Source organism: Triticum dicoccoides, chromosome 4B, assembly GCF_002162155.2.
Source record: "Triticum dicoccoides isolate Atlit2015 ecotype Zavitan chromosome 4B, WEW_v2.0, whole genome shotgun sequence".
Lineage (NCBI taxonomy): Eukaryota > Viridiplantae > Streptophyta > Magnoliopsida > Poales > Poaceae > Triticum > Triticum dicoccoides.
Window position 1 is genome coordinate 42124075 of NC_041387.1, and position 23539 is coordinate 42147613.

The 23539-nt window shown below is 44.2% G+C and overlaps 1 pseudogene; it reads right to left on the bottom strand.

Annotated features, from left to right (window-relative positions):
* LOC119294884 lies at positions 1-20329 on the bottom strand (annotated as a pseudogene).
* Positions 20330-23539: the final 3210 nt, after the last annotated feature.

A 23539-nucleotide genomic window follows, 5' to 3' on the forward strand; every position in this document is an offset into this window, starting at 1 on the left:
TTTGTAATTACGAATTTATTTACAGTAATAACAAACGATACAGGCTACTGTGAAAGTGCCTAAGAGCCTCTGTCAACGACAATATTCTCAAATACTAGCTACCACTGGAATTCTGTTGCACTATGTGTCACTTACACAAAAATACATACACTGGCCTTTTCTTGTTGGTAAGCAAACTCAGGCTTTAATTTTATAGTACAGCGATATGCGTGTGTGGGCGCGCGCGCAAGCAATATCTTTTCTATACCGTGCTACTGTTTTACTACTTTGATGAACACATGTGTGTCTATCGTCTTTGGAAATTGAGCTTTGAGATGTTGTAACCAAAGAGAACGGCAAGAAGGATCGGGAATGCCGCCAGAATAACAGCCGCCAGCGGCAGCAGATCGCGCCGAAAACCAAAGTAGTCCTTCATGAATACTGGGACCGATTTGGTCTCTCCAAATACGTCGATCATCCTGTCGTCGTAATCCCCGAACTGCGTGGTGAATAAGACCCTTAGCGCCCACGACAGTGGGGAGACGTAGTAGAACCATATCCACCATCTCGGTATTTGCTGCCATATGTTTATGAAGTCTTTTTAAGCACCATATTTTGTATCTCGAATTGTAATGGTATATATAATAGAGTTTAGTGGGTTCACTTACAGGCGCAGGCATGATGAAGCCAGACATGAGGTTTTGTAGGGTATAGAACATAGATGAAAATATGGATGCAACTTGGATGTTGGGGGTGATCGACACCACCACCATTCCCATGTAGACGAAGCAGAGCAGTGTGCAAAACATGGTGTACATAAACCAAAAGAACTTGGCTGCTGTCCACGCGTACCCTATCATCGGATATGCTATCAACATGAACAGCACCACCTGCATCAGCACATAAGGTATCTCCATGGCAACCTATCTTCAGAAAAAAGACAAGTCAATGTCTGCTTGTACTAGTGATATAATCCATCTGAAAAAACTTAATGTGATTAACAGGACCTGCGCAAAAGAGTAGGCCCAAGGAGAGTACATCCCCGCAAATCTCTCCCTGTAAACGACAGAACGTTCCACGGAGATAAATGGCATCACCGATTGACAGTTGTTGATGCCAGCGAACAGAGTGATTCCATACATGCACCCCAATATGGTGAAGAGACTTTGCTGGTCGTTTCTACCCTCAAACAAAACAAGCAACTTCAGTCATATGCTTCTCCCATATTTGCATTGAGTTAATTAAGACACATAATCAAGAGGTGGTTTACATACATATGGTTGATGTTGCCTTGCTGCCAGAACAGTGCACCAAAGAAAATGCAGGAGAATGTTATGAACGCAAATCGCACCATGTTGTAGGAAGGGGTTCTCCAATACGACAAACACTGCTTCCAGAGGCAAGCTTTGAATTGCTCCTGAAACTTCTGTGGAAACCGTGTCCCAAAATGGAGGTCGGTCATACCTGGAACTGGTACGCTTAACCGCTTTACCACCCTGTCCTTGTCCCTTTGATCACCAAATTTACATACTGATTAGCACAAATATTATTTTACGCATGGCATGGTTACCCATGCTTATATTCTGTTCTGATCAAACTTTGAGACCCACATGCCTATTTTTGTTTTTCTCAAGTACTACTATGGAAGGCTGGAAGCACTACGTTCTGTTTGACATGAAACTTTTCTTTGCATAATCGATCGGGTTAGCATTATTGCTGACTGAGCTGGTTCTTTGAAACTTACTTGCACATTGGTGATTCCCTGTACAATTGTGCAAAATCTGCTCCCAGTTGAACTTCCATAGATGTGGAAGTAACTTCTAGCATCCATGTTGATGGGTTGTAGTTGTCCTTGATCCTGGGAACCCCAGGTATTGCCTAGAAGAATAAAGAACAAATATCATCAGTTAGTATATCACAGCAATTGGGGGAGAAAATTCAGGTGGTGGACTTGGTGGTGAATTGAGTATAGCCTCCTCTAATCAAAATATACTAGTGCAACTATGATTAATATTGCTCGCCCCTTCAAGTGCTATGTAGAATGCAAATCATGAGGACTAGATAATGGGTTCAGAAGTATACGTAACTTCTTGATTTTTCAGTTAAAAAAAGTATATCTCCTTAAAATAAAGAAAAGGATGAAAACAAATATTGTTAGGTTTGTTTACTGTAAACGACTGTATCATATACAAATGAGTGATGTAAATCATATGCACATTTACTTAGTCTTTTTGTGCAAGGACGAGTTGAAATCACTTATTACCTGGAAATATTGGATTACTTCACATGAATGGTGTCCAACTGGCCCAGCATAGATCAACTCTCCACCCCTTTTCATCAGCATCAACTACATATATATTACGAGCTAATTAGTAAAATGGCACTCCACTTTATATGAAATATTCTGGTTAAGAAATTTATGATAACAATGTACACAAAATCACAGGAACTAAGGTTTAGGCTTTGGTTGAATTGGTAGAGTTGCTTTTGATACAGAACTTCAATACTTATAAATGAGAACGTATGCAGATGTTATCATATACATCTACTTAAGCCGTACTGTTAAACCCAACCAAGATAAGTGTTAATAATGCAACCGAGTACCGTGTCAGAAACCCAGCCAGGAGACATATGTTCTTCTCTTTTCTCCAATTAATCTAGGAATTTCTACCCCATAAATGAACGTGTCAGCTCTTTTGAACAGTATGCTTGTTAATAATACAACAGAGTTCAGTAGTATGATTATATTTAAAAGTCAGAAAATTACTGTTAGCTTCTCGAAAACTTAGAAGAGGTCGACTCTGTCTTGGGACTTAATTTGGGGTCCTTTAAGTAGCATGTTAGTGTGGCTTGATTTCAGTTCCGGTAGATAGTGTCAAGGGTTCTTTCTGAGGTAGCATGCAATTTCGTTCCATGTCTGATGGTTGATATTAGATCTTGGCTTTATAATTTCAAGCTGAGGTAGCAACACTTGGTAATTCATGTTACTTCTTCAATATAATCAACTCATAATACCTATATATGATAAGTCTATATTAGATTCTTTTTACGCCTTGAAAATTATTATTTAATACATTCATGTCTTGGCGCCTAGAAAGAGAATCTTGAACAAGGTCAGAAGTATATATATGTAAAGTAATTACCTCATCAAATGCCTCAAATATATCGATACTTGGTTGGTGAATGGTGCACACGACTGTTCGACCTGTATCTGCAACGTTCTTGACTGCACGCATGACAATAGCAGCTGCCCTTGCATCCAAGCCTGATGTTGGCTCATCCATTAATATGATTGAAGGGTTAGACACAAGCTCGACTGCAATAGTGAGCCGTTTCCGTTGCTCTGTCGATAGTCCATTTACGCCTGGTACTCCAACCAAAGAATCTCTAATTTCATCTAACTCAATTGTTTCAAGAACTTCATTTACGAATTCCTGCAAGGGAAAAGAACACACAGGTGAGTTCACAGTTTCATTTCAACTGTTCCTAGCACGGAGGAGGCTTGGATACAAGTATGTCATCCTGTACCCTGCACTTTCATAATATAGTTTCATATATGTTTGCATATTTGTAGCTCTTGTTTCGTTACAGAAACAAATATAGCTCACATTTCTTGTTTTTGAATCAATTTCTGGTGGAAGGCGCAACCAGGCTGAATATGCAACTGATTCACCCACTGTGATTTGTGGGGAATGAACATCAGTCTGTTCACAATAGCCTGATATCCTAGCAAAAGTTTGCTGGATCTTAGGATAACCTCCTATTCTTATATCCCCTTCAATAACACCACCCGTTTTCCTTCCAGCAAGAACATCAAGGAGTGTTGTTTTTCCCGCTCCAGTAACCCCCATAAGGGCTGAGAGAACCCCTGGCTGAAATGCTCCTGTGATATTGTGCAGTAGTTGTAGTTTTCTTTTCATATAACCATGCTCCCTCATTTCCTGCAACGAGGAAATACTTAGATATTACTGATCAGCCCTTGCTACGGCTTTAAGCTCTCAGGTCATGTGTTCATAGATGTTCAAGCTACATGAGCATTACCGCGGGGGTGTCTACATAGTAGTTGACATCTTGGAATGATATTGTAAGGGGTGTGAAAGGCAATACCATCCTCCCTGCACATTAGTATAAGTCAAATCTTGATTGTATTCTGTCGACAATATTAGTTGTGTTTAGTTGCATCATGTAGAATTCAACTAACCAGTCCAATTAGGTGTCAAAGCGGTTTCTGCTTGTAAATTAGGCATCCCATTTTCCGTATCCTTATCTTGGTTTCTTTCACCAAATGTGGCAAGCTTATTGCGAGAGATAATAGCACGAGAAGATCCTGGAACTGAGAGGTTCAAAGGACATTAGAGCAGATGGCATTTCTAACAAGAGCAAACAGGAAGTTTTTTTCTGAATGGAAGTACTTTTTCTCCAGCATATGCTTGATTGAGTTCACAATTCATGTGATACTGTTAGAAAGAAAGTAAAGTGTTTTAAGTTACTTAGCCAATTAGCTTAATGCAATTTCAGCCATGTCGCACTTACTACTTTTAATGGTCAAGCCGATGGCAAAGCCTACATTGAACAACAAAGTAAACCCAATCAATGCTCCAACCGAGATCCAGTAGAAGTAGCTGGAGAAGTCTAGTGCTTGATCCATTAGTATCCTCTTTCCAAGTGTTACACCAGATAACGTGATCTACAAGCACAGAAATTTCAATATCCTTTAGGAATACATGCTTTTCACTTAATTCATACTTCGTATGCCAAAGTGTACCTCTAACCATCTTGGTGCCAAAAACTCATTTCCAGTTAAGCCTATCTCACCGTAAGACAACGGAGATAGCCAAAATCCCCATTTTAGCCAATTAGGCAAAAGTGCTGTAGCAATATGACACTGAAAATGTTAGCGGTGCTTTTTAATAGTTGAGCACGACGTACATTTGCAATAAATTATGACTCGTCACTTGTTAGCAACACAAAGTCTATGAAATAAGGGAGTGTCTTACCACGTGGAATTATGAAACCGCCAAATAGAAGCATGACTAGAAATGTCAATGTGCCACAGATTGAAGCAACCACCATCGTTTGACAGTATGAGGCAACACACCGGAACTTTGATAATGTCACTGTGTGGATGAGGAAGAGGATGAGGAGCTGAGAGAAAAACCTAAACACAAGAATAATGCATGTTAACACAATGCTGCATCTGAAAACCTTGGTTTTGCGGAAACAATGAAAGAGAAGTAAATATGATATTAGATAAGCGAATTTGATGTTTGACTTCAGTACACCAGATCAATGCAAAACCAGTATAAACAATGTTTTGCTTGTACGCTTCACTTGGGTGATTATACTCAACATTTGAATGACTCCGAATGGGTGAATGGTGATACTGAATTACAGAAAATGTTGATGTAGTTGAATTAGTGCCAACAACATTGCAATTTTACCTAGATGCTTCTGGGGTATATCCAATCAGGTAGTAGGATATTGATGTCCAAGCTACTGACTCAACTAAAGATACTGGAATCTTTAGGATAAAAGATGGTATTGCATAAGCCCATGCAGGATAGAAGTAGTAGTCTCTCTGTTTGTAGAAGACTGGCAGTCTGTTAATTGCCATGGCCAGCTCAGGGAAACCATTCACCGTCAGCAGCAGAAGCGCAAAGAAGAGTGAACTCATATAATAGTTAGCATGAATTCTGTCAACACCCATATGGGTGCGCAGAAATATTGTCCCACTAATAGCAGCAATTAGTCCAAGCTGCAGCGAAAATATGAAACATGTTGAGAAAATATGTTAGTTTGTGGTGGTCATGTTGAGCCAGGTGCAAAATGACATAGCTGTAAATTCCATCCATATTATTTATAACTAAAGCAGGTCCTTGTTCAGCGACTGATTCTTTTTGGTTCTCTTGTGCGATTGCACCTGTACAAACTTTCTACTCCTAATCTATAATGCATCAGCAGAGCTCCTTCTAGTTACCGTAAAAAAAGCTGTAAAAGATACTTTAACCAAAAAACACTGCAGCTGTGGTGCTGTAGTTTAGGTAATGATATAAGCACACAAGCAGTTGAGGTCCTCAAATCACACCGAGTAGAAACTGAATGCAGAATAAAATGTTGACATCCTGGGCAAGTTCCTGCTGAAGACTTCTATATGGTTCGAGAGTTCAATGTTCTCAGTGTGTAGTCCATGTAACCTGTGTTAAGCACATAGTCCTAATTCTACAATATTTCGCAATTGACTACACCTAGGAAGATTCTGCATTTACAGACTAGAACACATTTTACACTCATAAACACCCTAGCACGTGACATTCGAGATAGCACTGTAAAACTAGGTAGAAAATCTCCACGCATCAATCACATTTTTTCTTCTTCCGAAAAGAGAGCTTCGAGATGCCTACCTGAATGGCTTTTGTTATGTAGATGAAGGCATTCCTTTTCATAAGAAGGAACTCCCGTGCAAAACATGCCTTGATGAGATCCCACTTGGATAACGAGTAGATACTGAAGGACAGTGCATTCTTATGTCCTTTTGATTCATCATACGGCTTTGAAAGCTCCCCAGCAAGATTCTGACCACTCTGAGATGCTTTGAACTTATCACAGAATTGGTCAACTGTAACAAAATTATATCCTTGTTCGGTGCGGCTCCAGTATTGCTGTTGATCTTTTTTTGATAGGACCTATGTATACATACATTGTTAAGACTGGACTACTTTATGATGGTAAGCAAGAGTACAAAAAAGCATGGCAAACTCCCTATTACTTCATATTCGTAATGTTACTTTCATCGAATGCACATCAAAACTATAGGTGTAACTCTTACACTTTGCAGAAATGTTGAAACCAGAAACATGTCTGTACAAGAGAATTGCTATTTGCATTACTCTAGGCACATAAAATGTCCAGTTCCGTTATTATATATTCAACAAATGATATGCATATGGCAAATGAAATTCAGCATGCCAGATTTGCATTCTGCTGGACTGCACTGACAGAAAGACCCGACTAGATTACACAAGAACTAGAGAAGCAGAAATTTGAATTTGTGGTGGGGCATATCTTAATTTTATTTAGATAATAGGAGCTTTTATTACCTCAAGCCTCTGCATCATCGATGCATGCAGCCAAACTTATTACAGAGTTAGCATAACTACTCTTTAAACTAATACTCCCTCCGTTCCTAAATGTAAGTCTTTTTAGACATTTCAAATGGACTACAACATACGGATGTATGTAGACATAATTTAGTATAGATTCATTCATTTTGCTATGTATGTAGTCACTTGTTGGAATATCTAAAAAGACTTATATTTGGGAACGGAGGGAGTAAGTCTTATCACTGCCACGCCACCCAAATCGGGGCATGCCTTAACGTTTAGGTCAAGTCCAGGTTCCATGTTTATTGGATTTGCTTTCCTTAATCTTGCGAAATAAGCACCATGGCTTGTCAGACAGCAGGGAGAACCATGCTTACACGAACTCAGAGATGCTACTGATGCTTATTTTGACATATGTAAATTAGTATTTTGCTAAATACCTCTTGAAGGAAGTCAGCATCCCCTTTTCTTCCAGGGCACTTGAAACCACAAGATTCAAAGAAACTCATAATGCAGCTCCTAGGACCATGGTATACGATTTTCCTTCAGCCATCAAGATAATATCATCAAAAATTTGGTAAGTCTCTGGTGCTGGTTGAAGGAGTGAAACCAGTATGGTAGACTCTGATATATGAGCAAGCTGTTGGAGACAAGAAACAATTTGGAAGGTGGTAGAACTGTCCAGCCCAGTTGATATTTCATCCATGAAGAGCGCTTTTGATGGTCCTACTATCATCTCTCCTGCTTGTAAGAAATTTTTACAAGTGAAAAAAAATTAAGCATCTAGTATCGAATTAATTTATACTCCCTCTGTAAACTAATATAATACCTTAGTGATATAAAAGGTCTTATATTAGTTAACAGAGGGAGTATTATTTATCCTATATAGACCAAAACTGAGGTTGGGACTACATAAACTGAATATAACACATTACTAGCTACATTCTAAAAAGTAGAAATAAATCATGCTAAGTTGATTCGTTCAGGCTCATGTGCTTTCATCACAACAAAAATTTATGGTTTATCATACCCCTGTTCTTAGCTTTGTTGTGGCGAGAAATTCATATCAGCTCATGGTAATAATAAAGTACAGAAAGCATCGACAAAATCAATTAGCCACCACAAAAGGTGTGTACCTTCCAATATGCAGTTAAGGAATTTTAGTCAATGAATTGCACAGTTATTAATTTATTTATCTTGCAAAAATATCATTTACAAGAGTATAGTTGAGATAATAAACCATCCTGAAAATGTCATATGTATTGTAAATTCACCTGTGGTTAGTCTTTTCTTCTCACCGCCTGAAATACCTCTTCTCATGGCATCTCCTACTAGTACATCAGCGCATATGTCAAGTCCCATTATCTGTGAACCAAGAATAGATCATGCAGAAGAAAAACATTGTGCGCTGGAACCAATGAATTCTTCTTTGAACATTGTTTACCTTCATAATGTAGTCTGTTTGCATGCTTCTTTCTAAACCATCCACAGATATTGCCTACAAAAAAGTGCACAGAAATTGTAAATGTTGCAGCTAAACTGAACTTGTCTGTACAAACATGATACGATTGCTTTTCTTTTTAAGAATCAATAGGAAAGAATCGTGCTGAAAAATTATGATGGCACTTGGCAGAAAGATGCTGTTTTAAGGTTTGATTCAATATTATCAGAGAAAGGTGTTCCAATGGGCACACTCAGAAATGTTACAACATTATAGTAAAATAGGTCAGTATTTACCTTCATGTATGTATCTATGTTGGGGTCAGGGATGATCCCAGCCTCCTTCTCCCTTCTAATGACTTCCTTCATGATTTCTATTTTGTACAAGAAATTGAGAGCACTTGGTTTAGTAGATAGAATGGGCAATTAATATTTCCTAAAATGAAGGTATTATGGCTTTGGCACATTTTCTTCGACTAGTTAGTTGCCTGCTGTCCCTAAAAACATTTAGTTAACCAGGTCCCAGAAAAAAAAACCTGCTCTGCTGCCAACGCCCTGGAATCTTGCAGAGAAGTCGAGTGTCTCCCTGACAGTCATCTCAGGGACATGAAGATCGTACTGACCAATATACGCTGATGTCTTCTCTGGAACAAAATCTTGCAGCTTGACACCATAGTATGTGAGTTAAAGTACTGAAATGCACGACATACAGTATTTTCTCTGTTTTCTGTGTGCAATTTCAGACCTACATAGAGCTCATAAGTGGAAGCTAAACTGCGGAGTATATGGCCATTATATGAATTGGAAGGTACATGTGTCGATGGAAAAAAGAGTGGGGATACCTTGAGACTTTTGTTGAGCTTTCCAGCAAGTGCTAGCAAAAGGGTGGTTTTGCCACAGCCTGGGGGTCCAAGGAGAAGGGTCATCCTGCATGTACACACAGATTGGTGTTGCATTTGCATACTGATCTGATGAGGAAGGAAGGAAAGGGGGAAGGTTGATCAGCAGTAAATGGATATATAGCAGGAGGAAGCTCACCTGGAGGGTTTGAGGATGCCGGTGACATCTTTGAGGATGTGGATCCTTTCTTGGTTACGGTTGAAGCCGAGCATGGTGGTGAGCAGCTGCAGATGGCAACGGTAGCATTTGAGCAAGCAGGTCGCGAGGCCAGCGGTAGGTTTTTGGTACCGAGCGAGAAATTCAAATCCGTGTTCTTGCTAACCCCGATAAATGGGCCTTTCGAGCAAAAATAAAATAAAATCGAATTTCTTGAAGAATTTAAATGCTCAAAGTGTGGCTAAATATTGTACCATCTCTGTCCAATGTCATACCTTAGTGCTGTAGTGGTTACGCAACCCCACGTCGAAGGTTCGTGTTCCCACATCTTTTTTACTGTTTTGAGTGAATTCCATTTTTACCACCTAATTTCACGTGTAACAATATTACCTGATTTAGTGAAAAAAAATCAATTTTCACAACCCCCCTAATTTCCTGTTGACTGTGCATGCCACGCCGGCGTTTTTTCCCCTGGTTTTGTGGCTGACTTTCTTTTTACAAAAGCGAACCGAACCGCCGTGGCTAGATCCGGATGATGGCGGATGACGGAGTGGGAGCTTTGAAGTAGAGCGTGTTGGCGAGCACGACAACCGTGGACAAGTCAATGGAGCTGAGAGGGAGGATGTTGCGGATGAGCTAGTTCGTCGCGTCCGCCACGAAGGCGTTCACACGCAGCCGGACATGCCAGCTGAGGGACGGATACTGCTTCCGTTCATGCGCTGAGGCATGAGGGACGGATGCTGTTGGCTTTCACGTGGTGCCATTCGTCACGAATGAGCTGATGAACAGTGGCGGTTGTGCGACTTGCGGATTTCCTGGGTGAAATGAATGAGTCCAACGACTAGCCATGTGACCAGTCTAGTCGTCTCATTCTGATTGTTGACTAGCTTCTTCGTGTAGACTAGCTCATTGAGTCGAAAGGTGGAGCAACTAGTCATCGACTAGTCCGGACTAGTTTGGGTGTTTGAGTGGATCGACTCAATTTGGACGGGATAATAAGTGAGCAGCACTCAGCCAGGGAAAGGTCAAAAATTTGCAACCCTAGCTTTCCGGGATCGCTCCACAACGAACTGCCTGGGACGACCAGACTGCAGCCACCACCCATTGACCCCCATTGCCGCTGCCACCCACCACCGCCGCCAGCGGTTGCCAGGAGCATTACGACGCTCTCCCTCCTTTGGTTCTGCTCCTCCCTTGAATTCACTCCTCTGCTGTTGTGCTCCTCTTGCTGTTATCTTCTGCTGCTGTGCTCCTCCCTTGCTATCCTACTTCGCTAATGTGCTTCTCCCCGGGATCAACTCACTTCTATTGTATATATTGTACTTCAGTATATAATATATACCACACCCTCTAAACTGCCAAAACGTCTTACATTTAGGAACAGAGGTAGAACATATATACTAGGTATTAGTGTTGAGTAATATAAGTTGAGTAGCACAGTACCATTAGTGCTCGCCACCTCCTGCTGCTTCATGATGTCGAGCTCGCGGGCTTTGATCCAGAGCAGGCTCTCGCGGACCTTGACGGAGCAGCTGCGCTGCTTCAGGATGAGCCTGCGCAGCGTGATGGCAGTGAGGCACTTGGCGACGGTGAGCAGCACTGCAGCAGGACGAGCACCAAGAGGTGGGGCTCGTAGGTGAAGGCGGCGAGCGGGTGGGTGAGGCCGCAGAGCACGATGAAGGCCCCGAACTGGAGGCGGCCGGCGTGGGAGATCCGGGCGAAGAGCGCCGCCGCCGACGAGCCCCAGCACCCGCCCCAGCTGGTAGTAGCCTGGTACCTCCCCTGCAGCACGTCTGTCTTCCCCTCCGCCACATCCTCCACTGACTTCCCCCTCGGACGTGGATTTTTAGAACATCTGCACCCGGGCCCTGCTATCCTGGGTGTCCAATATTGCTTTAAGATCTGTGCAAGACAACTAACTTTCTATATGAAATTTTCTCTTTTTTGTTTCTCTCGCATAGAACATGTCTTGAACTTCAAACCTTTGCAGCGTGGCAAAGCCTTCTATCTAGAATCTAGGATAAATCGTTCAGATTTTTTTGTCAAACATAAATATATAAATTATGATTTTCTAGATTAGAAAATCAAAATTTGTATATTTATATTTGACAAAAAAATCTGAGCGATTTATCCTAGATTCTAGATAGAAAACTTTGCCATGCTGCAAAGGTTTGAACTTCAAAACATGTTTTATGTGAGAGAAATAAAAAAGAGAAATGTGTTTGCACGAATCGCGATGCGCAGAATGGATAGCTAGATAGGGAGGGCCTGGGTGCAGGTGTTCTATTATATGTTTTCGCTTCCCCCTCCTCCCTCTAAGACTACTCGGTCGAGCCCAGCAAGAGGCCGTCCGGGGCGGGCCCTGCCGCCGCTGACGACGTCCAAGCCTCCATGCCGGCCTCCTGACGCCTCTTGCTTGCTCTAGCCGCGGGAGATTAGGCGCGTCGGATGGCAGCGGCGTGCGGCGGCTGGCTATGGTCCCCTCGCGTTACCCAGGGCTTGGAGCGCGGCGCGCACGACGTCGGGAGGGAGGGAGGGGAAGGAGAGGACGGAGGAGACAACCGCAGCGGCGCCCGAGAGGAGCACGAATGTGCCCTGTTGAGCGCGTCGCTGGCGAGGAGAGGCGGACCGCGCCCGAGGCCCCGCCGGCTGGTGCCTCGCGTCATACGGCCTGTGGTGGCTGCCGTGCCGGCATGGCTGTGGGCGCTATGCGGGATGAAAGCTCGATATGTTCCTGAAAATATGCTAGAGGCCCTCTTTGGGTTGTTAGGGTTGAGCGGCGGCGCCCTTGCTCTCAGCTGCTGCTGATCTTTGGCTATGGTCCCATCGCTGTAAGTCGAAGGCCTAGAAACTTTGCTCCAACAGTGATATAGATGTAGAAAATTTTACATCATCTCTTTTAACTGATGTAAAATACAACGCTTGAAGATGCTGGTGATGTAAAATGGTCAGCCATGCGCGAACGGCCAACCGTCAAATCTGAAAGCTTCATCCGCCCGTCTGACGCCCGCCCGCTCCCGTCTGCCTCTGCCGCCGGTGATTTTTGCCTGAAAACGCCGCCGCCGCCGCCCGTCCATCCATCCCCGACCCCGTTGTCCCGTCTTTTGCCACCCGCTCTCCTTTTCGCCGTCGCCTCCGTCAACCGATTCCGGCCAGCTCCGGCCCCTCCCCTACCCATTTCAGTTCGTTGCCAGCCATCCCCGCCGCCCGAATCCAACCATCCGCCACCTTGAGCCAGGCCAAGTTCTCGGACTCCTCCAACTCCACTATAAGGAGTTGGTCGCTGATCCAGCGTCAACGATGAATATAGCTCTCCGCGGTGGTCCTTGACCGGTCGACGGCCCAGGCCCGCGCGAGTGCGGCCCATGCCGGCGTGACATCCGACTACGTAAACAACACCCGCTGTTGAGCATTGCGCCTTTTTCGACGCGCCACCTCTGAGGTCGTCATCATTGTGAAGGAGGTACCACTGCCGTCACCGAGGTAGTACGCGACGCAGATGCGCGTGTTGGCAACGCCGGGAGGGCGCCTCCTCCTTGACGGCGATCGGGTACCACGGGCTCCCGGACTGATGACGGGGTGGCAATGGTGGTGCCACCTACTTGCCGCGGTAGAGACGACTACGAGGTGGGGATGAGGGCTGTGCTTTGACGTGCAGCTCCTCCTTGACGTGACACCCTGATTTAGAGGCCGCAACTGGATGGGAGCGGGGGCGTCAGACCACGGTCGAAGCGCGACCACTCAAGCACCGGCTCGAGCTTCCGCACATACCGCTCGTTCTTCCGCGTGAACTTGGCGAGAAGGGGTGACTACTGCTATTCCTCATCGTCTGAGGAGAGCACCTCAGTCTTGACCATCGGAGCGGTTGACGCCCACGGCCTGAAGATCATGGGCAGGGTGCCACGATCCGGAGCTCTCGCACAGATCCGAAGGTGCGTGGTGCGAACCACTTGATGTCGTCGAACTTGCCCATCACGACAACTGGTTTGTGGGGGTGTGTGGAGGAGAGGAGCAACGGTGGTGTAGGTAGGGCATTGCGTTCACCGGACGACTTAAATAACCGGGGTAGACGAACCGATGCCGCTTTAATGCGGCCGCAGCGGCCGGATTAGACTCCTCGGTCATTGTGTCGGTGTGAATGCCGTCACGGTCAGCTCTCCCGCACGTCCATCTAGCTAGCCGACATCAATGCGGATAGGCAGGGTCATATGGTCGGGTACACTCTGAGTGGCATGAATGTGGGCAACGGGTTTAGAGGGTTCGGGAGCGGACGTCCAATGGAGTTTTAGGGTGGGCCAGACGTGCGAAATGCATACGTGGCGGACATGAACGTCCGTAAACCTCCTCTATGTTTTAGTTCCGGTTTTATGGAATTTTGAATATCCGGACGTGTCCGAACATTGTTGACAACTGTCGTTGGATGATAAAAATAATAATATGCGGACAGCATGATTCGGATTTTTAGGAGCTACTACCCCGTCCTGGTTTATTGATCCCCATTGTATTTCGTGCTAAATTTTGACAATGGATTGAACTAACCAAATGTTCATGCATGCCAACAAAAATTATATCATCGAAAACTATGTTCAAAAATGAGTCCAGCGATATAATTTTTATTAACATGCATTAATATTTTGTTAGTTAAATTTTTGGTCAATATTTGACACAAACTATAAAGAGAACCTACAAACCACCAGGACGGAGGTAGTATTTGGTGAGCTGCGTTGGAGTTGCTCCCAATACCTACTATAACTAGTAGTATGATTTATAATTTGAATATATTTTCGTCCCTTCTTTAAGCTATCCCGCCGAGGTCTTTTCTTGTAGCTTCGCCACTAGCCGCAACAGGTTAGCTATCACTGCCGGCGGTAGTAGTTTGCATTTAGGCCTCTTGTGGTTTGGAGAAAATTTATAGAAATTTCATATGATAGGATTTTTATAGAAATTTTTTCTTAGAGCCCTTTGATTTGTAGGAATATAATCTTATTCTTATGTAAGAATTCCCCTTATCCTCCACATTTTATAGGGATAAACATTAGCCTAGACTCAATGAAAAAAATATATTATGATGTGAATCAAAGGACGTCTTCTTTTTCTATTCCTATTCATAGGATTTGAGATACATGTTATCTCATTTCCTATATATGACTTTCATGTTCGTATGATTTTCCTACACTATGAACCAAAGGAGGCCTATAATACCGAAAAAACACATTTGGCTCTCGTGTTACATGCACCTAATATTATAAAAGATATAGTAATTACAAAAATGAAAAGGTTCTTTAAAAAAACAAGCTGGCCTTTTATTTGCTGTGCTCGTATAAATAGTTTTGCCAAGGAATAATTTTTATGGTATTTTGAGTGGAAAAAGTGATCAACACTATGACATGTTACTACTCACACATTTTGTCTTTGAAATTTTGTTTTTTCCCCTAAAGTCAATGAAAGTTTTCCCTTTGCGAAACCTTGTACGAGTACAACAGAATGTCAAGTTTGTTATAAAAAAGTTTCAGATTTTTTTATTTCTTCCCTCGTATGAGGTGCGTATACGCCGAGGAGCTAAAGAATATTTTCTTTGAAGTACCTATCTATTATATGGACTATGGTACTACCTCCGTTTTAGGATTTGTTGGCCGGCTAGAAACTCAGCTTGGTCGGGTCCACATGCAAAAAGGTTAATTAAAGAAGTATAGTCACCCGAAAATTGCCTGGCACGAACGAGCTCGCGCGCTCTCGGAATCGTAACCCATTCGTTCGCTGGAGATGTGGGACATCGTGTGGTAATACAGATGGAGGATGAGGGGATATTTAATGCGCATACGTGACGGCAACAGACGGCGCGGGAGCAGTTGGCGGCGACCGACGTACAAGGGGCGATGACGGTGTTTCCTGCCGCCTCGTCTGTTCGCTGTTCTGTACCTGTATGTACGGACCCTGCCAAAGTTTTATTCATGGCATTTTTGGGCGTGGGAGCGCGTGTTCTTGTGTAATTAGTGAGCAAAAAAATAAAGTAAATTATTTTAATGTCATGGATTTTTGTTGTACATGTTCATTTCAGCGATGAAAGCATGCATGGAAATTTCATTGTGAAATTGAGCAACGATGAGTATTGCTGGTGGGAAAACAATTTAGTGGAGTTTCTTTTTTGATGAAAGTGTCTTTTTGCTCCCGAGTTAAAGTGACATCCGGTGAACAATACAACCGTAGAGAAGTCAAACAAAGATTCAAACAAATTTTTTTCTTCTCAACAAACATCTATAAAAGTTCTAAGGGTTTGCAAAAAATTGGTCACTCAAACATACTTTTGGAAGTCGTGCCCAAGAAAAAGGAATTTCAGAGTTTTTTTTTTAATCGCCTTGCAGAAATCTGCCTACATTACGAATTTTTGAAAGCACTTCAAACTGTTGTCAATGATTATCGGGGAAAAATCAATTTCTTTTTGAAACCTTTTCAATTTCTTTTTCGGTTTGATTGTTAACACAAGCTGAATTGAAACATCTAAGTTCGTGGCTTTTTTCGTTTTATTTTCACATGCCAAAATGGTTAGTCCTTGTTCCTATATATTTGTATGTAGCATTTGGATGTGTCGAAGAGCACAATATTTTCTTCAAACTTTTTGGGTATTTGAAAAAAAAAACAACGGGACTTGGCAAATCTGGCCCCCTATACTTATGCGGACACGCCCACGGACACTGATCAGGCACCGCTTAAATTCGCGCCTACACACTGTTCGGTCACTTCAAATACCAAACTGTTGTCAATGATTATCGGGCGAAAATCAATTTCTTTTAAAACCTTTTCAGTTTATTTCTTTTGGTTTGATTGTTCACACAAGCTGACTTGAAACTTCTAAGTTCGCAGCCTTTTTTTCGTTTTATTTTCGCATGCCAAAATGTTTAGTCCTTGCTCCTATATATTTGTATGTAGCATTTGCATGTGTCGAAGAGCACACTATTTTTTTAAATGGTACTTGAAAAAAAAGCAATGAGACTTGGAAAATCCGGTCCCTTAGAGCAATTCTAGCAGATCCCGCAAAAATTTGATCCGCAAAACGCATTTGCGGTTCCACGAAGATCGCGTTTGTGGGTCGAAAACAAGCGCGGCCGAATAGAACCCGTATCTAAACCTGCATAATTTGAAATAACACTTTCGCGGAAAACATAGTTCATCACATGATCAACAAACTACAAGCATAGTTATACTACATACTAAGTTAAACTAGTACTAGAGGGGTCGGATCTGATGGTAGCAAGGTCGCGGCAAAATGGACGACGCCGTGGAGGAGCCATACGCTCAATCCTCCTCGCCGGAGATGTACAGGTCGACGTACACAGCGCCTGCTCCGCGCGGATGCGGCGCCACTCCTCGGACTTCTCCTTGGCGGCGAGGTTGGCGGCGACCGCCTCCCGCCACTAGAGGGCTTCGAGCTCCTCGGCGTGGCGTTGGCGCTTCGCCTCCTCGCGTACGCTCCACTCAGCGATGGCGGCCGCAACGGCGTCGATGTCGGCGACATAGTCTTCCGGCCCGATGACTCCGCGGCGGCCGAGCGGAGCGGGCTCCTCGGGCTCCTCCTCCACGGGGACGAAGGCGAACGCGTCCGGCTCCTCCTCGTCCTCCGACCACTCCCTCTTCACGGGGAGAAGGCCCGCGCCGGAGGAGGAGGAGCTCCCAGCGTACGAGGACCTCGCAGAGGAGAAGGACGCGCGCCGGCGGTCGTACTCCGCCGCCTCGCTCCGCTGGAAGCTCGCCGGCGGCGACAGGCCGCGGTTGGTCGACTTCCAGGCCCCGCGCTTCCGCGCGCCATCGGACCGGACACGCCGCTCGCGCTCCGGGTCCCTTCCGCTGTCAGATCTCCTGCTGGAGCCGCGTCCGGAGCTCCACATTCGGCCCCGCATGGCGGCTGGAGGCGGGGCGGGAGGTCGCCGGCGGCGAGAAGTGTGGAGATGGGGAAGGGGAATCGCGTGGCTCGGCGGCGGCGAGGGATAGGGTTTGGACCCGCAGACGAGTCGCGAAACCGCAGTTATAGCGGTCGGGGCGTGCGGTTTGCGGGCCGCGGGAAAAAAAATTGCGGGCCGGGCGAGTATGCGGGCTCTGTTTTGGCAGGAAAAATGGGCCGAACCCGCATACTCGCCGGAATTTTGCGGGTTTGCGTTTTTTGCGGGGTCTGCTAGAGTTGCTCTTACTTACGCGGACACGCCCGCGGACACCGATCGGGCACCCCCTAAATTCACACCTACACACTGATCGGTCACTTCAAATACCCAACTGTTGTCAATGATTATCAGGGAAAAATCAATTTCTTTTCAAAACGTTCACACAAGCTGACTTGAAACTTCTATGTTCACGGTCTTTTTTTCCGTTTTATTTTCGCAAGCCAAAATGTTTAGTCCGTGTTCCTATATATTTGTATGTAGCATTTGGATGTGTCGAAGAGCACAATATTTTTTTCAAACTTTTTTGTATTTGAAAAAAAAACAATGAGATTTGGCAAATCCGGTCCCTTATACTTACGCGGACACGCCCGGGACGCTGATCGGGCACTCCCTAAATTCATGCCTACACACCCTGGTCGGTCGCTTCAAATACCAAACTGTTGTCAATGATTATCGAAAAAAAAAACGTTTTCAATTTATTTTTTCCGTTTGATTGTTCACACAAGCTGACTTGAAACTTCTAAGTTCACGGTCTTACTTTTTGTTTTATTTTTGCAAGCCAAAATGTTTAGTCCTTGTTCATACATATTTGTATGTAGCATTTGGATGTGTCGAAGAGCACAATATTTTTCAAACCTTTTTGTATTTGGAAAATAAAACAATACTTGGCAAATCCGATTCCTTATACTTACGCCATCTCACATGAACAAAAATGGGATACCACGGGGAACAAAAATGGGGGCGGCTAAGGTTACCTGTCAGGCGGATCTCGCAGGAACTCAATTGCGTCGTCTCCCTCGGTCGCCATCTCCATAGCCGGGAGCTTCTCGCCTTGCCGCCCAAAGCGAGAGGGAAAATTGCTTTTACTTTTCAGCGGCGGTCGGCTAGCGTGGTCCCACAAACACTTATCCGTTCGACAAACTGCGTCTCCGTTAGGGAAGGATATGACGGGTGTTGTCCTGTACCGCCCAAACAGATACTCCCTCCGTCTGAAAATAATTGTCATCAAAATAGATAAAAAGGGATGTACCTAGATGTATCTACATGTATATTAGTTCTAGGTACATCCTTTTTTATCTAGTTCTAGGTACATCCTTTTTATCTATTTTGATGACAAATATTTTCGGACGGAGGTAGTATGTGCTAACGAAACAGCATAAACGTGGACCGCTATTTATCCATTATTTTAGACGGCTCCGCTTCGTACGTCACTGTTTTAATGGACGTACTCCACCTGTCTCCATACGATCTCATTGAATACAGCATGCGACGCATCGTCGATTCGTTCGTCCACCTAGCAGGAGCGCGCGAGCCTGTCCATACCATCGCCGTTCTCTATAGAGGGTGCTTGCATACAAGGGACTATTTTTAGTCTGATTAAAAATAGTCTCTTTTAAAGGCTAAAGTTCCAAGCACCCCTGATTAAAGAGAGGCTAGGACTAGTTTTGAGGCTAAAATCTTTTAGTTATGGGAAACCTACTAAAATATGTATTAGCTTTATCTCTCCTCATTTAATTCCTCTCCTTAGTTCTGGATTGGAGGGTTTGGAGGATAATAAATGCTCAATAACTAGATTTTAGTCTCTTTAGTATTTGGATCCAAGCATGGGTGAGACTAGCAAGTTTTAGTCCCACTACTTTTAGTCATGGGACTAAAACGTATCAAGCATGCTCATAGTCATCTTCTTAACTGTGACGGAGGGAGTACAACTGCTTTTTTTTAACTTTGCAAATAAAGTAAATGGAGAAAGTAGGGTAGGAAGGCATGCAGTCGGTCCGTAGTGCGGCGTGCAGGTTTCTTGCTGCATGCAACTGTATTATTATCCTGAAAAGGAGTGCGGCGTGCAGGTTCCTCTCGTCTTGATATTAGAGTTTTGGTCAGCGGGACTTAACCCCGACCGAGGTATAGTACACAGTTTTGAATTTAAAATTCATTTGAATATCGTATTTCGAGCGGTACTTGGATGGTATATTTGGCAGCATCCACGGTAAGCACGAATTGGTAAAAAAATCTTACTATATTATTCGATAGCCAAAACCTCGGGTAGTAGAGAAGTGAAGAGAAGAGCAGCAAGTTTAACGAATGGATTACCGAGAACGTGGAGATGGCGGAGTTGAGGAGCGTGGGGAGCGGCTTGCCATCGACGACCTGGCACTCGGCGTCGACGTGCAGGTTCCGCCATCGGACCTCCACCGTGGGCTGCCGCACGCCGACCCTGTCCATCCTGCGGCGCTGGTGCCGGAGCAGGCGGAGGTTGTCCTCGTGGATGTCGGCGATGAGGGTGTGCACCAGCTCCCGCCGGTCCACCGCCCCCAGCCGGCGCACGTCCACCGGCTCCAACGGACGAGTTGCGTTGGCATTGAGAGGGAGCGAGGTGTGGAGCCTGTCCCAGGTGGGCAGCCGCTCGATGGCCGCCCATTTCAGCTCCACCTCTTCATCGTGATCGTGATGTTGCTCTCTCAGGGACGAGGAGGAGGTGGAGGAGAGCGCCTCCCTCAACGACGACGAGGACAACGGCGGGACAGTGCTCGCAGATGACGCCTTGTTCATCTTCTTCTCTGGGTCATCTACTGCTCTATCGTCTTGCTCCTCCTCGCCCATCTCTACCTTGCTCATCGCCTCTTCCTAGCTGCTCAGCGTCCTCGTCACCTCGCTCCTTAATTTGTAGTGTTAATAGTTGATGAATCAGTGGGACTATTATAGTATTCTTTCTTTTATTTAATCAACAACCGGCGTTGATTATCATTATGACGCCGTTGACTCTACCGTACTCTCCGAATTTCTCCTTTTCTATTAAATAGAGTATAATTATATGATATGAATATCTGCTTGGTGGCTATAGCTAGCAGATGAGACATGAGTGGCAATAAAAATATCGATCTAGTGCAAGCCAAGCTTCCATCAACTAGTTAAGTCAATGATGACAGAGAATCTGTACACAGTTCTTCATGTCTGCTCCTGTATGATTTCCTTGTCTTCTTCTTTTGAGTGGCATCCCATCCAACTCCCACCGCTTTCACACCCTACCGCATCGTAGGATAATTTCTCTATACTGCTCTACCATTTAGGAGTATATAGTACCAAAAAGAAAGTGGGAGTACAAATTCCTGTCGTTGTTTAGTTCTCCACAAGCGTTATTGAATTTCAGCTAACAGAACCATTTAACGTCCAATTAACACACCGACGGGCACACGCGACCGTACTCGACTCCTGCTGCTCCGGCGTGCGCCTCATGTCATACCGGATCAGTGAGATATCGGCCTTAAATCAAGAGTATCAACCTATTTTCTATGTAGTGTGCCTCACGTTATACTCGATCGGTGAGATCTCGGGTTTAAATCAAGAGTATCAACCTATTATATATGTACAATTATGAGAGACACATGCGACTATCAAGCTAGATGCATCCATATTGCTTGCATGCCTTCGACTAACAAGGAGAGGAAAAAACCGAAGAGATGAGACAGTCATACGGTTTTCAGAAAAGACCAGTGAAAAAACATATGATGGAACGAAGAGGAAAGGGAAAATGTAGGTTGAATGAAAGACGAACTGCTGATAAAACCATGCGTTTTTTTAAGTAGGAGAGATTATCAAAAAGGCTTTTGCCCCGCTTTATATATAAAGCAAATCACCCAAGCCATAACATTCACACAAAGGTTCACGCCACACGCACGCCAAATGTCAGGACACATACAAGCAAGATAATAGGGTTAATACCAAGGGCACAACCCAACAAGCCCTCAAAACAGAAACACAAGGCACAACAAGCAAGAGCCCAACCCGCAAAAAAAAAACAAGCAAGAGCCCAAGGGGCGGTCCAAGGGTCCTGCGCCGCGAGGAGGCCGCGGGCCTAGTCTGGCTCCGGGGGTGGGGGCGGAAGAGGAGGCGCCACTCGGAAGGCCATCACGCGAAGGTCGGCGAGGAGGGTGTCGATGGCGTCCCGATCCTGGAGGCGGCTAAGCAGCCGCCAAAGCTGCAAGTAACCACACAATTTGAAGGCCGCGTCATTCGCACGCCAAAGAGGAGCCTGTTGAATGCCAAGCTTATTGCGGATGGTCCAAAGCGTCCAGGCAAGCACCCCAACGCACAACCACCTAATGTGGCGGTGACGAGGGGCGGAGGCCTGGATTTCCACCAATAAGTCCGGGAAGTTGGTGTTACACCAACGACCGCCGACCGTATCGCGGAAGCAGGAACACAGGAACTGAGCCGTAACGCAGGAGAAGAAGATGTGGTTAGCGTTCTCAGCCGTGGCACAGAGGGGACACATCCCATATCCTGGGTCGTTGCGTTTCAAAACGTCAACCCCGGAGGGGAGACGGCCACGAATCCACTGCCACATGAAGATCCAGATCTTCAATGGCAAGCGAATGTCCCATATAAGGCTAAACGGCTCAGGGGTAGAGGAAGGTGCAATGGCCGGATATAGGGACTTGGTCGAGAATTGACCGGAGGACTCCAAGCTCCAGGACACAGAGTCGAGCGTGTTGTCCACATCCAAAGGCTGAAGAGCAATGGATTGGAGGAGGGCATCCCACACGGCAAGCTCCAGGGGAACAAATGGGCGACGGAATGTGAGCAGCCCTAAATCAATAGGGGCCGCCTTGACGAAGACCCGAGGGTCAACCGCGATGGAGAATAATTCCGGGAAACGGGCGGCGAGGGGGGAGTCTCCCACTGTAACACCCGGATAATTAAGCTACAGTAATCCCATGCTAATGATGCCATGCCACCACTGTTACTGTTGCTAATCTCACACTGATTCAAATCCCGTTCAAATTCAAATCCAAAATCAAGTCAAACAATTAAAGTTTCAAAAGTCAAAAATAAAATGTTCTAAGTGTGTCAAATAATTCATAAGTAATATTGGTGATGAACCATATTTTTATAAAAAATTTAAATACACTAAATAAATAGAACAATAGCTAAAACAATTAATTAAATGTCTTTTATAATTTCTAAAATATTAAACTATTTTATTTGGGAGTTAAACTTTTTTTGTGATAGTGGTATAATTAGAAGTACTAATTGAGGAACTAATTTTATAATTTCCTAGCAAAAGAACCCGTGCATTGCAACGGAAGAAAAACATAACACACGCTCTTAACCCAACAACCATCACTCAAGACCACAATAGGTCCATCTCCTTTATTTTAGTGAGGCAACATATTTGTGTTGCTGCTTATCCTCCTTCTCACCCTCACTGGCGATGGCCTCGGTGTTCGCACAAAACAAAACGTGTTTGAATATGCTTAATCCTAAGGTGTCTCTCTCTCCCTCTCTCCTCCCTCCCTCTCTCTCTTGCTTTCTCTCACTCTCGCGATGAGAAATATATTGTTTTTCCCTGGGCATTTTTCAAAGGTATGCATGTGTTGTTATTGATGTTTTTTCCCTATATGGTTATAGTGGGATGTTTATTTGCAATATCTGGATTGCCGCCGGTACAAAAAAATGGATCGTGCGCTATAAATTAAAAGTTTGCTTCCAAAACAATATTTAAAAAGTATTTAACAGGTGAAATTAACATCATATTCAGATTCCACACAGTTTTCTAATCAAATTTCATATATAACATGTTAAAATCGGAGTTACGGACTAAAAGATACTGATAATTTAGAAAATTATTTGTTTGACTTAAATATCTTACAACATAATATTTAAAAATACTTAACAAGTAAAATTAATTTCATATTCATATTTTATATATTTTTCTAATCAAATTTTATATATAACATGTTCAAATCGGAGTTACGGTTTAAAAGATATGGATGATTTAGAAAAGCATTTGTTTGACTTAAATATGATGCG